Source organism: Manihot esculenta, chromosome 9 (genome assembly GCF_001659605.2).
Source record: "Manihot esculenta cultivar AM560-2 chromosome 9, M.esculenta_v8, whole genome shotgun sequence".
In the NCBI taxonomy this organism is placed as follows: Eukaryota; Viridiplantae; Streptophyta; class Magnoliopsida; order Malpighiales; family Euphorbiaceae; genus Manihot; species Manihot esculenta.
In genome coordinates, this window is record NC_035169.2 from 10,526,726 (window position 1) to 10,544,319 (window position 17,594).

A 17,594-nucleotide genomic window follows, 5' to 3' on the forward strand; every position below is an offset into this window, starting at 1 on the left:
TCTTAGAACCAGAAGGCTGTGCCACTGACTGTTTTACTCTCCCTTCGATGATAGCACTTGCCTCCATCCTCCTGGCCATATCCACTATGGCGTGAAAGCTTTCTCTATCTGCCGACTGTATCAAGGAGGAATACCTGGAGTGGAGCTTCATGATGTACCTCCTTGACTTTTTCTGGTCTGTATCCAGATTCTGCCCAGCAAATGGCAGCAACTCCAAAAACCTGTCAGTGTACTCATCTACACTCATCTCTTCTGTTTGCCTCAACTGCTCGAATTCTATCATCTTCTGTTCCCTTGAGCTATCAGGGAAAGCCCATCCAGCAAATTCATTAGCGAACTCCTCCCATGAAAGACTGTCCACCCTTGGTTTCACATAGGCCTTGAACCACTCACGGGCCTTCTTGCATTTTAGGGTGAACCCAGCCATCTGAATGGCTCTACTGTCATCCGCCCCTATCTCATCCGTTATGGTCTTGACCCTCTCCAGGTACACAAACGGGTCATCACCTGTTTCATATTGGGGAGCACCCAACTTCATGTAGTCGGTCATCTTCACCTTGCTCCCTCCAGATGAGCTAGGTTGAGGTATTTGGGTTTCTGGTTCTGCTGGGGGTGGAGGAGGTGCAACATTTCCTGGGGTTGGGTTTGCTGGATTGGCATAGTAAGGCGGGGGTGGATACATTGGGTACTGGGAGTATGGTGGGTAGTATGGTGGGTATGGCATCTGTGTGGGATAAGGGGTGAAGCTAGGATAATCCGATGTACCTCCCATCGAATATCCAGGATTATGTGGAAAGGGTGGGTACTGTGATGGCTGAACAAATCCCGAGGCCTGAGTGCCTCCTTGGGATTCTCCCATACCCTCTTCTGACATGCTCATCCCCAAACTGCCATCCCTCCTCTGCTCCACATCCATGTCATCTCCCACATCCTCTGACATGCCTCCCTGAACTGTCCCTCTAACTGATCTGCTCCTTCCCAGATCTAAAGACCTTCTAGGGTCTCTCGCTGCTCTTTCCCTGTTGGACCTGCTAGACATTGCCCTAGGCAATGCTGGAGGACGGGCGCTCATGCCCTCATCCTCAGGTGGTACTCCAGTCAATCTTGCTGATCGACGAGTTCCTCTCATCCTGTTTTCTGAAAAACAGTACACATAGCACAAACATCAGCATCATATGGTTCATGTGGGCACACATGAACCCTCATCACATACATCGCATACATAACATATCATTTATGCACATGCATATAATCATGGCATATCACATCATCATGGAAGACAGGACTCCACATCCTATCCTAGTGGACATGACTTTTCCTATTGTGCTTGACCTTCTATAACCTCTATGAGCCCGACACTCTAGGTCCGACCATGTGAACCTAGGGCTCTGATACCACTCTGTAACGCCCCGGAAATCCGGTCCGCTACCGGCGCTAGGATCCAGATCGGCGTAAGGCCGCCGGGACCCGTAGCAAGCCTGACATATAACCTGTAAACCTGTATAATCCCATACATGATCAACAACATGCATAAAAATTAAAACTTTTCTTCATACATACTCTCATCAACTAACTCAACCTGTGCATACTCTGAACATATACATAACATAGTCCCTCTGTGGGATCTCATCAAGCCTTAAAGGCAAAACAACCTGTGTTGAGTTAGTTTACATAAACATCATAACATAAGATCATGTATATACAAAAGGGATTAACAATATATTATGGTCAAGCACAACTCTATCCTCAATAACCTCATTACATAACATCCTAAATATTTTTACATTTCATCATAATACAATTGTCATGTCCACAAACTAACTATTACATACATATGACTTTTTCTCTTCTCGCCTTCTCTATCTATCCCGTACCTGCAAACCTGGGGGTTAGGGGAGAGGGGTGAGCTAGATGCCCAGTGAGCAGAATAGTGAAAAACATTATATTTTATTTCATGCTTACCTGAAATGCAACACATCACAAACATATCACATCAAAGGTAAACCTGTCACCAACTAGTCCCATCGTCATACCTGATGCCAGCGGCGTAGTCAGAGGCTCACTGGTCTTCCATTAAACATAGCATTACTTACACTGCCCCAAGGCCTTATCAGGCACTTGGTCTTGGTGTTCCATAGTGCCAAGGGCGTAGTCAAAGGCTCCCTGGTCTTCCATTTTCTAGTGCCAAGGGCGTAGTCAAAGGCTCCCTGGACTTCCATATCAAGGACTAGTGGATCATCCAGCATTTACCCACATCAACAACATAATATGCAATGCAACATATTCGTGAATTCTAATGCAACATCCTAAAAATATCTCATGGCAATCGTGATGCATGAACATGCTCAAAATTAATATTTCATTAATTTAAAATCTTAAGAGTTTATTCTACTCACCTCTGGCTAGCTCTGACAATACTCTGCAGCAGCTGACTCACTGCTGGGGTCCTCGGTTCCTCGGGTCCAAACCTACACAGGTGGACTCCAATGAGGGACCAAACATACATAAACATAGCTCTACTATATTCCCCAAAAACCCCCTAAAATATCATGAAAACATCACATGAAAATATGCATGAAATGGCTGAACAGGGCACTTTCGGCGGCACCTTCGGCGGCCGAAAGTCCCGGACAGAGACGAAACTCAAGTAGGTTCGGCGGCACCTTCGGCGGCCGAAAGTGCCAGTCAGAGACGAAAGTCTCTTTTCGGGGGCAACTTCGGCAGCCGAAAGGCCTGCCTCCCCAGCCATGTTCGGCGGCCGAAAGTACCTTCGGCTGCCGAACCTGGTTTCTGCCAAAGGGCAGAAACTTGGCTCCCTTTGCACATTTCGCCTCCAAACCATCCAAACATGCATATTTTTCAACCAAAGCATGCATACAAGTTCCTAGGGGCCTCAAACATGCATATACCCCATCTACAACACTTCAAACACACATCAAACATGCCACATTGTTCATCAAAGCATCAAAGACCCATAAGTTCAACATATACCCTAACATGCATTTCTACCCAAAAATCTTGCATAAAACTTGTTTAAAATATAATGTAACTCAGAAATCGACTCTTACCTCTTGAAGATCGAGAGTAGAGGCGATCTAACTTGGAGTTGGGAGAGATTTAGCTCCTTGGGTCTCCAAGCTCAAAACTTGCTCAAAACTTTGAAAATCTTCAAAATAGAAGTTAAAACCCGTGAAAACCATGAAAGATCTAAAGAAAACACTCAAGATTGAGGGAGGAGCGGTGGAGACTCACCTTGGCCGACAATGGGGGAGAAAAAGCTCGCCCGTGCGGACCAAAGGGACCCTTTTTTATAGTGGCTGGCCAGGCCACGTTCGGGGGCCGAATGTGCCTCCGCATCCATGCAATGTTCGGCGGCCGAACATGAGGTTCGGCGGCCGAACCTGCACTTCCCTCACTCATGCTTTCGGGGGCCTAACGTGCCTCCTAATCACATGCATGTTCGGCGGCCGAACTTGTCTTTCGGCGGCCGAACCTGGGTTTTTCCTTAAAGAATTTTCATGCAAAAACTCTTTTAAAATCGTATTTAAAATCATTAAAACATGAAAACATTTCATGAAAACATACTTTTACCCTTCTAGAGGTTTCCGACATCCGAGATTCCACCGGACGGTAGGAATTCCGATACCGGAGTCTAGCCGGGTATTACATTCTCCCCCCCTTAAGAACATTCGTCCCCGAATGTTCCTCAACTAGTACATGCATAGCATACACAACAATCATAACATACAAAACCCATAAAACACACAGGGACTAACCTTAAAAGAGATGGGGATATTGCTGGAGCATAGACTCCCGTGTCTCCCAGGTGCACTCCTCCATATTGTGGTGGTTCCAAAGGACTTTCACCATCGGGATTTCCTTGTTCCTCAACTTTCTTATCTGTGTGTCAAGAATCCGTACTGGCTGTTCTACATAAGTGAGATCCTCTTGGATCTCCACATCAGGCTCACTAAGAACCTTGCTCGGATCTGACACGAACTTCCGTAACATAGAAACATGGAAAACCGGATGGATTCTCTCCATGGAAGTAGGCAAGTCCAGCTTGTACGATACACTCCCAATCTTTTGCAAGACTTCGAAGGGTCCGATGTACCGTGGAGCTAGCTTACCCTTCTTACCAAACCGAACCACTCCTTTCATTGGAGACACCCTGAGCAATACTAGATCCCCCTCCTGAAACTCTACCTGTTTCCTGCGGATGTCTGCATAACTCTTCTGCCTGCTAGTAGCAGTTTTGATCCTTTCTCTGATCATGGGCACCACCCTGCTGGTGATCTCTACAAGCTCAGGCCCTGCTAAGGACCTCTCTCCAACTTCTTCCCAGCAAACAGGTGACCTGCATTTCCTCCCATACAAAGCTTCGTATGGAGCCATCCCTATGCTAGCATGATAGCTGTTATTGTAGGCGAACTCCACCAAAGGTAGATGCTGCCTCCAAGAACCGCCAAAATCTAGCACACACATCCTGAGCATGTCCTCTATTGTTTGGATGGTCCTCTCTGACTGGCCATCAGTCTGGGGATGGAAGGCAGTACTGAAATCTAGCCTGGTACCCATAGCACTCTGCAGACTCCGCCAGAACCTGGAGGTGAACTGGGGCCCTCTATCTGACACTATCGAAACAGGCACCCCATGCAGCCTTACTATCTCATCCACGTACACCTGCGCCAATTTATCCACAGAGTAGTTGCTCCTAACAGGAATGAAGTGAGCAGATTTAGTGAGTCTGTCCACTATCACCCATATGGAGTCTAATCTGTTGGATGTTGCCGGTAACCCCACTACAAAATCCATGGCGATATTCTCCCATTTCCACTCTGGAATCGGTAGTGGGTTAAGCATTCCAGCCGGCTTCTGATGTTCCAGCTTCACCCTCTGACATACTTCGCAGGCTGACACAAACTGTGCCACTTCTCTCTTCATAGCTGGCCACCAATACACCCTCTTCAGGTCTTGATACATCTTGGTGGCTCCAGGGTGAATGATGTATCTTGCATTATGAGCCTCTCTCATAATGTCTCCTTTTAACCCGATGTCATCTGGTACACATAGTCTGTTCCCATAACGGAGGATCCCCTTATCATCAAATCTGAACTCACTATCTTTGCCTGACTGAACAGTCCTGGCAATCTTTACTAACTCTGGGTCCTCATGCTGTTTCTGAGCCACCTGCTCCAGAAACACAGGTGTCACTTTCATCTGGGCTATTAAAGCACATGTACCAGACAACTCCAACTGTAGACCTTCCTCCATGAGCTTGTAAAACTCCTTCACCACTGGTCTCCTCTCTGCTATGATGTGGGATAGGCTGCCAAGTGATTTCCGGCTTAAGGCGTCAGCCACTACATTAGCCTTACCCGGATGGTACTGTATCTTGCAATCATAGTCACTGAGCAGCTCTACCCATCTCCTCTGCCTCAAATTCAGCTCTCTCTGGCTCAAGATGTGTTGCAGACTCTTATGATCTGTGAAGATCTCACATTTTACCCCATAGAGGTAATGCCTCCACATCTTGAGTGCAAAGATTACTGCTGCCATCTCAAGGTCGTGTGTGGGGTAATTCAACTCATGCCTCTTCAGCTGTCTAGAAGCATAAGCTATCACCCTTCCATTCTGCATTAGCACACAACCCACACCTACTCTGGACGCATCACAGAACACTGTGAAATCCTCATTGCTGTTTGGCAGAGCTAACACCGGTGCTGAAGTCAACCTCTTCTTAAGCTCTTCAAAACTCTCTTGGCACTGATCGGTCCATATGAACTTCTGATTCTTTCCGGTTAATCTGGTCAAAGGAGCTGCAATCTTTGAGAAGTCCTGAACGAACCTCCTGTAGTAACCAGCCAAACCCAAGAAACTTCTGATCTCTGTCACTGTAGTGGGTCTAGGCCAGTTGGTCACAGCTTCAACTTTCTTGGGGTCCACCTCTACTCCATTCTCTGACACAATATGCCCCAAGAATGAGATGCTCCTTAACCAGAACTCACACTTGGAGAACTTGGCATACAAGCCATGTTCCCTCAAGGTCTGCAGAACTATCCTCAGATGATGGGCATGCTCCTCTGCATTCCGGGAGTACACTAGGATATCATCTATAAAGACAATAACGAAGTGATCCAGGTACTGTCTAAACACTCTGTTCATGAGATCCATGAATGCTGCAGGGGCGTTGGTTAACCCGAACGGCATCACAAGGAACTCAAAATGCCCATATCTGGTCCTAAAGGCTGTCTTCGGCACATCTTCTTCTCTTATCCTCAGCTGATGGTACCCAGATCTCAGATCTATTTTGGAGAAACAACCCGCTCCTGCTAGCTGGTCGAATAGATCGTCGATCCTTGGCAACGGGTACTTATTCTTGATGGTGACTTTGTTCAACTGCCTGTAGTCGATACAAAGCCTGAGGGATCCATCCTTTTTCTTCACAAAGAGTACTGGAGCACCCCAAGGTGAGGTACTCGGTCGGATGAAACCCTTATCCACCAGTTCTTGCAACTGTTCCTTAAGCTCCTTCAACTCTGCTGGTGCCATCCTGTAGGGAGGGATAGAGATAGGCCTAGTTCCAGGCATCAGCTCTATTTCAAACTCTATCTCCCTTGCAGGTGGTAGTCCTGGAAGCTCGTCTGGGAAAACATCTAAGAATTCTCTGACTACTGGCACTGAGGCGGGCTCTCTAACCTGACTGTCTAGCTCTCTCACATGAGCTAAGTACCCCTGACATCCCCTCCTAAGCAACCTACGAGCCTGAAGAGCTGATATCAGACCTCTAGGTGTACCCCTTTTGTCTCCTCTGAAGACGACCTCTGACCCATCCTGACATCTGAACTTAACTTCCTTGTCTCTGCAGTCCAAGGTAGCACCATGGGTAGATAGCCAATCCATCCCTAGAATGACGTCAAAGTCTGTCAAATCTAGAACCACAAGGTCGGCGGATAAGCATCTTCCCTCTATAAAAACTGGACTACACTGGCAGACTGACTCTGCAACTGTCGGGTCACACTTGGGTCCACTGACCCATAGGGGACACTCTAAACCAGAGACCATCAACCCTAACCTCTGTACGGCTCTCGGTGCAATAAAAGAATGAGATGCACCCGGGTCCATTAATGCATACACATCGGAACACCCAATGATGAGATTACCTGACACCACGGTGTTGGATGTGTTAGCCTCCTGCTGTGTCATGGTGAAGATCCTGGCTGGAGCTGATGGACCTTCACCTCTGAACCCTGCTGAGGAAGAAGCTGACCCTCTCCCTCTGCCTCTGCCACTGGCCTGAGTCATGGCTGGAGCTGTTGGCTGTGCCACACTGCCTGAAGCTGTCTGCTGAGGCTGTGCTGTAGGAGCTGCTCTAGGACACTCCCGTGACATATGTCCCTGTTGCCCACATCTGTAGCAGGCTGTGGTCCCAAACCGGCATACTCCCCAGTGTGGCTTACCACACCTAGCACACACCGCATTATCTGCACCTGAGCTCGAGCCACTGCCTAATCCCAGACCTGACTTAATCTTGCTCCAAAACTTGTTCTTCTTTGACTTCTTGGGGCCTCTGTCCCACTTTTTACTGCCTGAAGCAGCTGCACTCAAAGATGAAGAGCCTGGAGTCTTAGAACCAGAAGGCTGTGCCACTGACTGTTTTACTCTCCCTTCGATGATAGCACTTGCCTCCATCCTCCTGGCCATATCCACTATGGCGTGAAAGCTTTCTCTATCTGCCGACTGTATCAAGGAGGAATACCTGGAGTGGAGCTTCATGATGTACCTCCTTGACTTTTTCTGGTCTGTATCCAGATTCTGCCCAGCAAATGGCAGCAACTCCAAAAACCTGTCAGTGTACTCATCTACACTCATCTCTTCTGTTTGCCTCAACTGCTCGAATTCTATCATCTTCTGTTCCCTTGAGCTATCAGGGAAAGCCCATCCAGCAAATTCATTAGCGAACTCCTCCCATGAAAGACTGTCCACCCTTGGTTTCACATAGGCCTTGAACCACTCACGGGCCTTCTTGCATTTTAGGGTGAACCCAGCCATCTGAATGGCTCTACTGTCATCCGCCCCTATCTCATCCGTTATGGTCTTGACCCTCTCCAGGTACACAAACGGGTCATCACCTGTTTCATATTGGGGAGCACCCAACTTCATGTAGTCGGTCATCTTCACCTTGCTCCCTCCAGATGAGCTAGGTTGAGGTATTTGGGTTTCTGGTTCTGCTGGGGGTGGAGGAGGTGCAACATTTCCTGGGGTTGGGTTTGCTGGATTGGCATAGTAAGGCGGGGGTGGATACATTGGGTACTGGGAGTATGGTGGGTAGTATGGTGGGTATGGCATCTGTGTGGGATAAGGGGTGAAGCTAGGATAATCCGATGTACCTCCCATCGAATATCCAGGATTATGTGGAAAGGGTGGGTACTGTGATGGCTGAACAAATCCCGAGGCCTGAGTGCCTCCTTGGGATTCTCCCATACCCTCTTCTGACATGCTCATCCCCAAACTGCCATCCCTCCTCTGCTCCACATCCATGTCATCTCCCACATCCTCTGACATGCCTCCCTGAACTGTCCCTCTAACTGATCTGCTCCTTCCCAGATCTAAAGACCTTCTAGGGTCTCTCGCTGCTCTTTCCCTGTTGGACCTGCTAGACATTGCCCTAGGCAATGCTGGAGGACGGGCGCTCATGCCCTCATCCTCAGGTGGTACTCCAGTCAATCTTGCTGATCGACGAGTTCCTCTCATCCTGTTTTCTGAAAAACAGTACACATAGCACAAACATCAGCATCATATGGTTCATGTGGGCACACATGAACCCTCATCACATACATCGCATACATAACATATCATTTATGCACATGCATATAATCATGGCATATCACATCATCATGGAAGACAGGACTCCACATCCTATCCTAGTGGACATGACTTTTCCTATTGTGCTTGACCTTCTATAACCTCTATGAGCCCGACACTCTAGGTCCGACCATGTGAACCTAGGGCTCTGATACCACTCTGTAACGCCCCGGAAATCCGGTCCGCTACCGGCGCTAGGATCCAGATCGGCGTAAGGCCGCCGGGACCCGTAGCAAGCCTGACATATAACCTGTAAACCTGTATAATCCCATACATGATCAACAACATGCATAAAAATTAAAACTTTTCTTCATACATACTCTCATCAACTAACTCAACCTGTGCATACTCTGAACATATACATAACATAGTCCCTCTGTGGGATCTCATCAAGCCTTAAAGGCAAAACAACCTGTGTTGAGTTAGTTTACATAAACATCATAACATAAGATCATGTATATACAAAAGGGATTAACAATATATTATGGTCAAGCACAACTCTATCCTCAATAACCTCATTACATAACATCCTAAATATTTTTACATTTCATCATAATACAATTGTCATGTCCACAAACTAACTATTACATACATATGACTTTTTCTCTTCTCGCCTTCTCTATCTATCCCGTACCTGCAAACCTGGGGGTTAGGGGAGAGGGGTGAGCTAGATGCCCAGTGAGCAGAATAGTGAAAAACATTATATTTTATTTCATGCTTACCTGAAATGCAACACATCACAAACATATCACATCAAAGGTAAACCTGTCACCAACTAGTCCCATCGTCATACCTGATGCCAGCGGCGTAGTCAGAGGCTCACTGGTCTTCCATTAAACATAGCATTACTTACACTGCCCCAAGGCCTTATCAGGCACTTGGTCTTGGTGTTCCATAGTGCCAAGGGCGTAGTCAAAGGCTCCCTGGTCTTCCATTTTCTAGTGCCAAGGGCGTAGTCAAAGGCTCCCTGGACTTCCATATCAAGGACTAGTGGATCATCCAGCATTTACCCACATCAACAACATAATATGCAATGCAACATATTCGTGAATTCTAATGCAACATCCTAAAAATATCTCATGGCAATCGTGATGCATGAACATGCTCAAAATTAATATTTCATTAATTTAAAATCTTAAGAGTTTATTCTACTCACCTCTGGCTAGCTCTGACAATACTCTGCAGCAGCTGACTCACTGCTGGGGTCCTCGGTTCCTCGGGTCCAAACCTACACAGGTGGACTCCAATGAGGGACCAAACATACATAAACATAGCTCTACTATATTCCCCAAAAACCCCCTAAAATATCATGAAAACATCACATGAAAATATGCATGAAATGGCTGAACAGGGCACTTTCGGCGGCACCTTCGGCGGCCGAAAGTCCCGGACAGAGACGAAACTCAAGTAGGTTCGGCGGCACCTTCGGCGGCCGAAAGTGCCAGTCAGAGACGAAAGTCTCTTTTCGGGGGCAACTTCGGCAGCCGAAAGGCCTGCCTCCCCAGCCATGTTCGGCGGCCGAAAGTACCTTCGGCTGCCGAACCTGGTTTCTGCCAAAGGGCAGAAACTTGGCTCCCTTTGCACATTTCGCCTCCAAACCATCCAAACATGCATATTTTTCAACCAAAGCATGCATACAAGTTCCTAGGGGCCTCAAACATGCATATACCCCATCTACAACACTTCAAACACACATCAAACATGCCACATTGTTCATCAAAGCATCAAAGACCCATAAGTTCAACATATACCCTAACATGCATTTCTACCCAAAAATCTTGCATAAAACTTGTTTAAAATATAATGTAACTCAGAAATCGACTCTTACCTCTTGAAGATCGAGAGTAGAGGCGATCTAACTTGGAGTTGGGAGAGATTTAGCTCCTTGGGTCTCCAAGCTCAAAACTTGCTCAAAACTTTGAAAATCTTCAAAATAGAAGTTAAAACCCGTGAAAACCATGAAAGATCTAAAGAAAACACTCAAGATTGAGGGAGGAGCGGTGGAGACTCACCTTGGCCGACAATGGGGGAGAAAAAGCTCGCCCGTGCGGACCAAAGGGACCCTTTTTTATAGTGGCTGGCCAGGCCACGTTCGGGGGCCGAATGTGCCTCCGCATCCATGCAATGTTCGGCGGCCGAACATGAGGTTCGGCGGCCGAACCTGCACTTCCCTCACTCATGCTTTCGGGGGCCTAACGTGCCTCCTAATCACATGCATGTTCGGCGGCCGAACTTGTCTTTCGGCGGCCGAACCTGGGTTTTTCCTTAAAGAATTTTCATGCAAAAACTCTTTTAAAATCGTATTTAAAATCATTAAAACATGAAAACATTTCATGAAAACATACTTTTACCCTTCTAGAGGTTTCCGACATCCGAGATTCCACCGGACGGTAGGAATTCCGATACCGGAGTCTAGCCGGGTATTACAATGGTCAAGCCCTTAGGTTGGACACTCAAGAGCTAGACAAGTTTCGGGAAAGTTTGAGCGGATAATCCAGCTGAAAAGAAAGGTTCATTATGCTAAAGAATGTTTTGATGGTCTTTCAGATAATTTATTTTAATATTTTTTAGATTTTACTATGGCTGGTTTTTTCCTTTGAAGTCTGATGAATATTTTCTGTTAAAAAGAAAAGAGGGTGAGTAGTATATGTATTTGTCGAAATCCTGAGGTCTGCTGTATAAAAAAAAAAAAAAAGAGAGAAAGAGAAGGAGGAGGCGAGAGACAGAGCAGAGGAGTTCGTGAGAAAAAAGCAGGTCGGATGGTGGGAATGGCAATAGTCGAAGGAGCTTGAGCTGCCAAAGACGCGTCGACTCGAGGAGGAAGTTGCTAGTTTGGTCGAGCTCCAAGAAGTGAGGTCGGCGCGGCGCGGAAATGGGCTAATGGACAGGATCTAATGAGGAAGTCGCCGGTCTGGTCGAGCTCCAAGAAGTGAGGTCGGCATGACCAGGTAGCAATCCGACCTTGTAGGTCGGCGTGGCATGACCAGGTAGCAATCCGACCTTGTACGTCGGCGCGGAAATGAACAATGTCGGGACTGCCGATTTCGCCGCCATCGATCTTGGGATGACCGGCGTCACCAGCGCTCCAGGGCACGAGTCCTTCGAATTTGATGTCCGGAGTACCACTCCCTCATCACCACCCATCTCCTCTGTGAGCAACTACCCATCTCCTCTCTGGATGGTCGGAATAGCAAGACAGAAAAGAGCTCCACAAATCCGACGACCATAGCGTAAGATGACTCGTCGAGGTCGGATTCGTGCTCGAGCTTAGGTCTGTGATTGAGATCGGAGCCATGTTTAGCAAGACAGCAAGGAGCTCGGAAAATCCGGAAACGACAACATTAGAGTACCCGTTGAGGTCGGATCCGTGCTCGAGCGTAGATATGTGATCAAGGTCGGATCCGTTACCTTTCTTCCTGGGTTCTGGCTTCTGGAACCAGTGTTCTGTAGAGAAATATTTCTGGGTTGGTTGGTCGGAATAGTAAGAGTGGAAGGAGCTCGAGCTGCCAAAGACGTGCCGACCTGAGGAGAAAGTTGCTAGTCTGATCGAGCCCCAAGAAGTGAGGTTGGCGCGACGCTAAGAGGGGCATAGACACTCTGTGAAGATGACGCTCTCTCACTCTCAACCTTTGCTCCAGAGCTTCAGGTCTGGGCATGAGGCAGTCACCTCCGAGCTCGAAAACATACTAAATGATACTCACACAATAACCTTTAAGAGGCTCAGATCAACCACCTGGGTTGTGCTCGAACTGCTCTTCCAACTTGCAGCTCCTGCTGTGACTGTTTACTTGTTAAATAGTGTGACCTTATGCTCGGCATGGTAAGTGCAGTGGAGACCCTTTGCGGGCAAGCATTTGGGGCGCACAAATACGAGATGCTAGGCGTATATCTCCAAAGATCGACAATTCTCCTCATGGCAACTGGGATCCCTCTCGCGCTGATCTATATTTTTACCAAACCCATCTTGGTCTTACTTGGTGAACCAACAGACATAGCAACTGCAGCTGCAGTTTTTGTCTATGGACTCATCCCCCAAATCTTCGTTTAAGCAGCTAACTTTCCTATGCAGAAGTCTCTCCAATCACAAGGCATAATCGTTCCCAGTGCGTACATGTCATTTGTAGCACTTGCGGTGCACATCTTATTTACCTGGCTAGCAGCTTTCAAATGGAACTGGGGCTAGTTAGGGGCAGCCTTGATCCTGAGTTTATCTTGGTGGTTAATCGTAATTGCTCGGTTTCTATATATTGTGATGAACAGGAAGTGTAGAAAAACATGGGCTGGTTTTAGTGTGCAGGCATTTTTTGGTCTCTAGGGTTTCTTTAAATCACCAGCTGCATTAGCCGTGATGCTGTGCTTGGAAACCTGGTATTTTCAAGTGCTGGTTTTGATTGTTGGGTTGCTCGAAAATGCAGAGATTGCATTGGATTCTCTCCCAGTTTGCATAACGATTTCCGGATGGGTGTACATGATTTCTGTTGTTTTCAATGCAGCTGCCAGCGTGAGAGTGAGCAACGAGCTAGGAGCAGGACATAATGTTGCAGTCAGAAAAAATCTTGACAGCATCAGCAACGGAGGTTTCCGCCTGAATTTCAATTGGCCCCCACTTCGCTTGAAATCCAACTAGATTGGAAGGGCCTTCTTGAAGGCCAGCGGCCACAAAGAGAAGGAAGCCCAATTATTTGTGATTAATGGTAGCCCTCGATCCCTTTTCTTTTTTGATGGAAAAACCTTGAGGTTAATTAATAGGGTAAGATCAATTAATATTTCATAAAATATGTATATTTGTTTTACATTTTGAATGAAACAACAAGAACCCTTCAGCAGCATTTTTTTTTTGTGTCTCCGACCTCACCCCCTTCTTGGCTGTCACCCTCATTCTAAATGGGGTGTAGCCTGTTTCACTGATGGAGAGCAGACAGTTTTTGGTATTTGGTGAATTGTTGGAGACTAGTTTGAAAACGAGCCATACCAGTCCTAGTCCAGCTTTGGGAACTAGTGAGAGCTCTTTGACTAAGTGAAAATTTCAGCCAGCTCATTACTATCAGGTGAGGAACTTAGTATAACCTTCCTGGGATTTTGACTCTTTAATGCTTCTAATTATTATTTTTTTTTAAATGCATATATCTTAAAATATCATGTCTAATTATAAAGTTTAAATCTTAGAATACAATTTCCATGAGTACACAAGTATATGCCCAATAACATACTAGCTTAGCAGAAAAGTTTTTGTTGCTAGTTAAGAGTAGCGTGAATATTCTAAATGAAAGGGATTATGTATTTAAACATATTACTTTTACAAAGTAAAATTTTGAGAAATTTACACATGCCAAATATTATTTATTGCATCTCTAAAACTGCATGGGTTAACGTTATAAGAGTTAATACTTGCATTTGTTCATCTGAAAGATGAAACCGAGTGACATGTGTGACATATTATTTATTGACGGATATTATTGAATTAACAACAAGCATTCTCGTTATATACGCTCTGTGCAAGCTCTTATTTTGCAGAAAAATTCAGAAAAATGAACAAGACCTCAGTTAGGCACAAAACCAGCTGAGATGACGAAGCGACAGTAAGGCCAATGAGCCTGAATCTTGTGCAAAAACCTCAAGAAGGCACAAAAAAACTGCCGGCGGGGCCCCGAGGTCACCCCGGAACGGCCGGCGAGGATCTTAAAGATGCCTCCCGGAGCATGAAGACTGGGATCCCATAGAACTCCCGGGAAAACAAAATAAAAAACTACCGGTGGGCCCCGAGGTCACCCCGAAACGGCCGGTGAGGATCTTAAAGATGCCTCCCGGAGCATGAAGACCGTGATCCCCTAGAACTCCCGGGAAAACAAAGAAGACCGGGATCCCCTAGAACTCCCGGGAAAACAAAATAAAAACGGCCGGTGAGGATCTTAAAGATGCCTCCCGGAGCATAAAGACCGGGATCCCCTAGAACTCCCGGGAAAACAAAGAAGACCGGGATCCCCTAGAACTCCCGGGAAAACAAAATAAAAACGGCCGGTGAGGATCTTAAAGATGCCTCCCGGAGCATGAAGATCGGGATCCCCTAGAACTCCCGGGAAAACAAAGAAGACCGGGATCCCCTAGAACTCCCGGAAAAACAAAATAAAAACGGCCGGTGAGGATATTAAAAGACCTCCCAGAGCATGAAGACCTCACTGAGGTCCTAGCAAAGGAAGACCTCAATAAGGTCTTGACAAAAGAAGACCTCACTGAGGTCCTAGCAAAGGAAGACCTCAATAAGGTCTTGACAAAGGAAGACCTCAATAAGGTCTTGACAAAAGAAGACCTCACTGAGGTCCTAGCAAAGGAAGACCTCAATAAGGTCTTGACAAAAGAAGACCTCACTGAGGTCCTAGCAAAGGAAGACCTCAATAAGGTCTTGACAAAGGAAGACCTCAATAAGGTCTTGACAAAGGAAGACCTCACTGAGGTCCTAGCAAAGGAAGACCTCAATAAGGTCTTGACAAAAGAAGACCTCACTGAGGTCTTAGCAAAGGAAGACCTCAATAAGGTCTTGACAAAGGAAGACCTCAATAAGGTCTTGACAAAGGAAGACCTCAATAAGGTCTTGATAAAAGAAGACCTCACTGAGGTCCTAGCAAAGGAAGACCTCAATAAGGTCTTGACAAAAGAAGACCTCAATGAGGCAGAAGACCTCACTGAGGTAGAAGACCGGCAAAGATCTCAAAGATCTCCCGGAGCAAAAATAGCCAGAATCCCCAAGATCATCCGGTGCTACAAGCAAAAACAACTCATAAAGAACATAGTTCTGATCTCACATAAAAGATTGGGGCACGGACCATAAATGAAAAGTTAAACTCCGATCTCCCAAAGGAACTCGAGTCTTCAGGTAGAGAGACTTGGATATCACACAACAGCCAAAAGTACCAAAGCATCATGCCGATCTCAAGAAAACGAGCGCAGTACTGGTAAACCCGATAAGACAGACCGAATTAAGGCAAGGCGATTCCTAAGCAAACTGCATACCAAAATACAAAGCCAAACAGAGAATCAGGGGCAATCATAAGAGGCACCGACCTCGGGAATTGACCGCTCACACTAAACCAACTCAGCTAGCCTAGAGAAAGGTCCAGGCAACAAAGAGCCCGCAAAACGCTCGAGAGAAGACAACCCATAAATACTCAGGGGCAAAAAACATACACGAGAGTCCAACGCTCAGACAAAAATAATAAAAAGGCAAGAAAGGGATACTTTCGACAAGAGCAGTTCTCAGACCACACGGTCATGAATAGAGTTTAAAGATTTATCCCCTCACCAGTCATGGAATAACTGCTGAGGAGATAAAGGGGCAATTGATGATCGCTGGATTTCTTCACCCCGGTATAAAGGCCAGGCCCATGAAAACAGTCCATGATCCGAAGGCTTCAATATTCCCCTCGAGAGCCAGGTCCAGCCCGCTCAGTCACAGGGCCGGACTCCGCCTAGACTCCTCAATCAAGCCGGCCCAAACCTCTCGGCCTAGTAATCAGGCCCTCACCAGGCTCAACTTCAGCCCTACCATTCAACCCAGCCCAGAAAGGGAAAAATGACCAAGATGCCCCGCTGGTAGGTCCTTCCACATGCATATCAGAGGAGAATCATACGTATCAGAGGAGAATTAATGGCCGTTACGCATGGAGCAGGCGCCTGACACATCCGTACATACGGAGCTAGGCGGCAGAAGACAGCTAGCATTGTGGCAAAGAGACAGATATATATATCACGGTAAAGGCCACACAGAGGGGGCTCCTCTCTTCTTCTTCTTTCTCCTTCCTGGACACCATTTTTATTCTTTCTGTAACCCTTGCCTAAATATACTACTCTGAGCCATAAAATCTGACTTGAGCGTCGGAGGGCCTCTGCCGGGGCACCCCCGGTAGGCCCCTAACCATTCTTTCTTATTTTACAGATCCTTTCATCAGGTAGAACATGGAGAGACCCATCAGGGAGTCCAACAAGAAAGGACCCAGAAGAAAACCAGATCTATCATGGACCAGGAAGAGGAAAATATTTATCAGTTCTGAAGGAGGTTAATTGACGGACAATAATTTTGGAAGATATTTGATGTTCCATCGATAGCTACACTATGAAAATCCTTACACAAAACTATGGTCTAAGAATTCGGCAATTTCTCCAAAAACAAGAGTTTGATTTACGTACGCATTCTTCCACTCTTCCATCATTTGACCATCAGGAGTGAGTTACGGATATTGTAGTTAAACTACTTCTTATCTATATAAATTCTATTATTTTATTTAATTATACATTTTTTTAGTAAACAATACCTAACAATTAAAAAAAAAATCTAAATTTTTGGAATTTTTACAATTATATAAAATCAAAATCTAAAATTAAAGAGGTAAAATTATCAAAGTTTTTGAATTAAGTGTATGAGTACTCAGTCAATAAAAGTTAATAATTTAAATTAAAATGGATGTTGATCAAATGTATATATTCGATTTACGTAGGCATTATGCAAGGCTGGCACCCGAACCTGATTTCAAAAACAAAATCAAAATCCATGAATCGGTCGCTTTTCCTCGGCAAGCTCCAAGATTCTGGATGGGCTTTAGGCTTTTCACCGACATTCATGGAAGCATGCGTGGAAAAGGCTACTGAAAGAAGCTCGTTGGGCCGATTATATGATATGCCCACCAACTATTCAGCATCCAAAGATCCAAATTTAAACTAAAATCCGCAGCCTTAAT

At 46.1% G+C, this 17,594-nt stretch overlaps 1 pseudogene; it reads left to right on the plus strand.

The window, feature by feature from the left end:
- The first annotated feature begins 12,458 nt into the window (after window positions 1–12,458).
- Window positions 12,459–13,492, plus strand: LOC110608402 (annotated as a pseudogene).
- The last annotated feature ends 4,102 nt before the right edge of the window (window positions 13,493–17,594 follow it).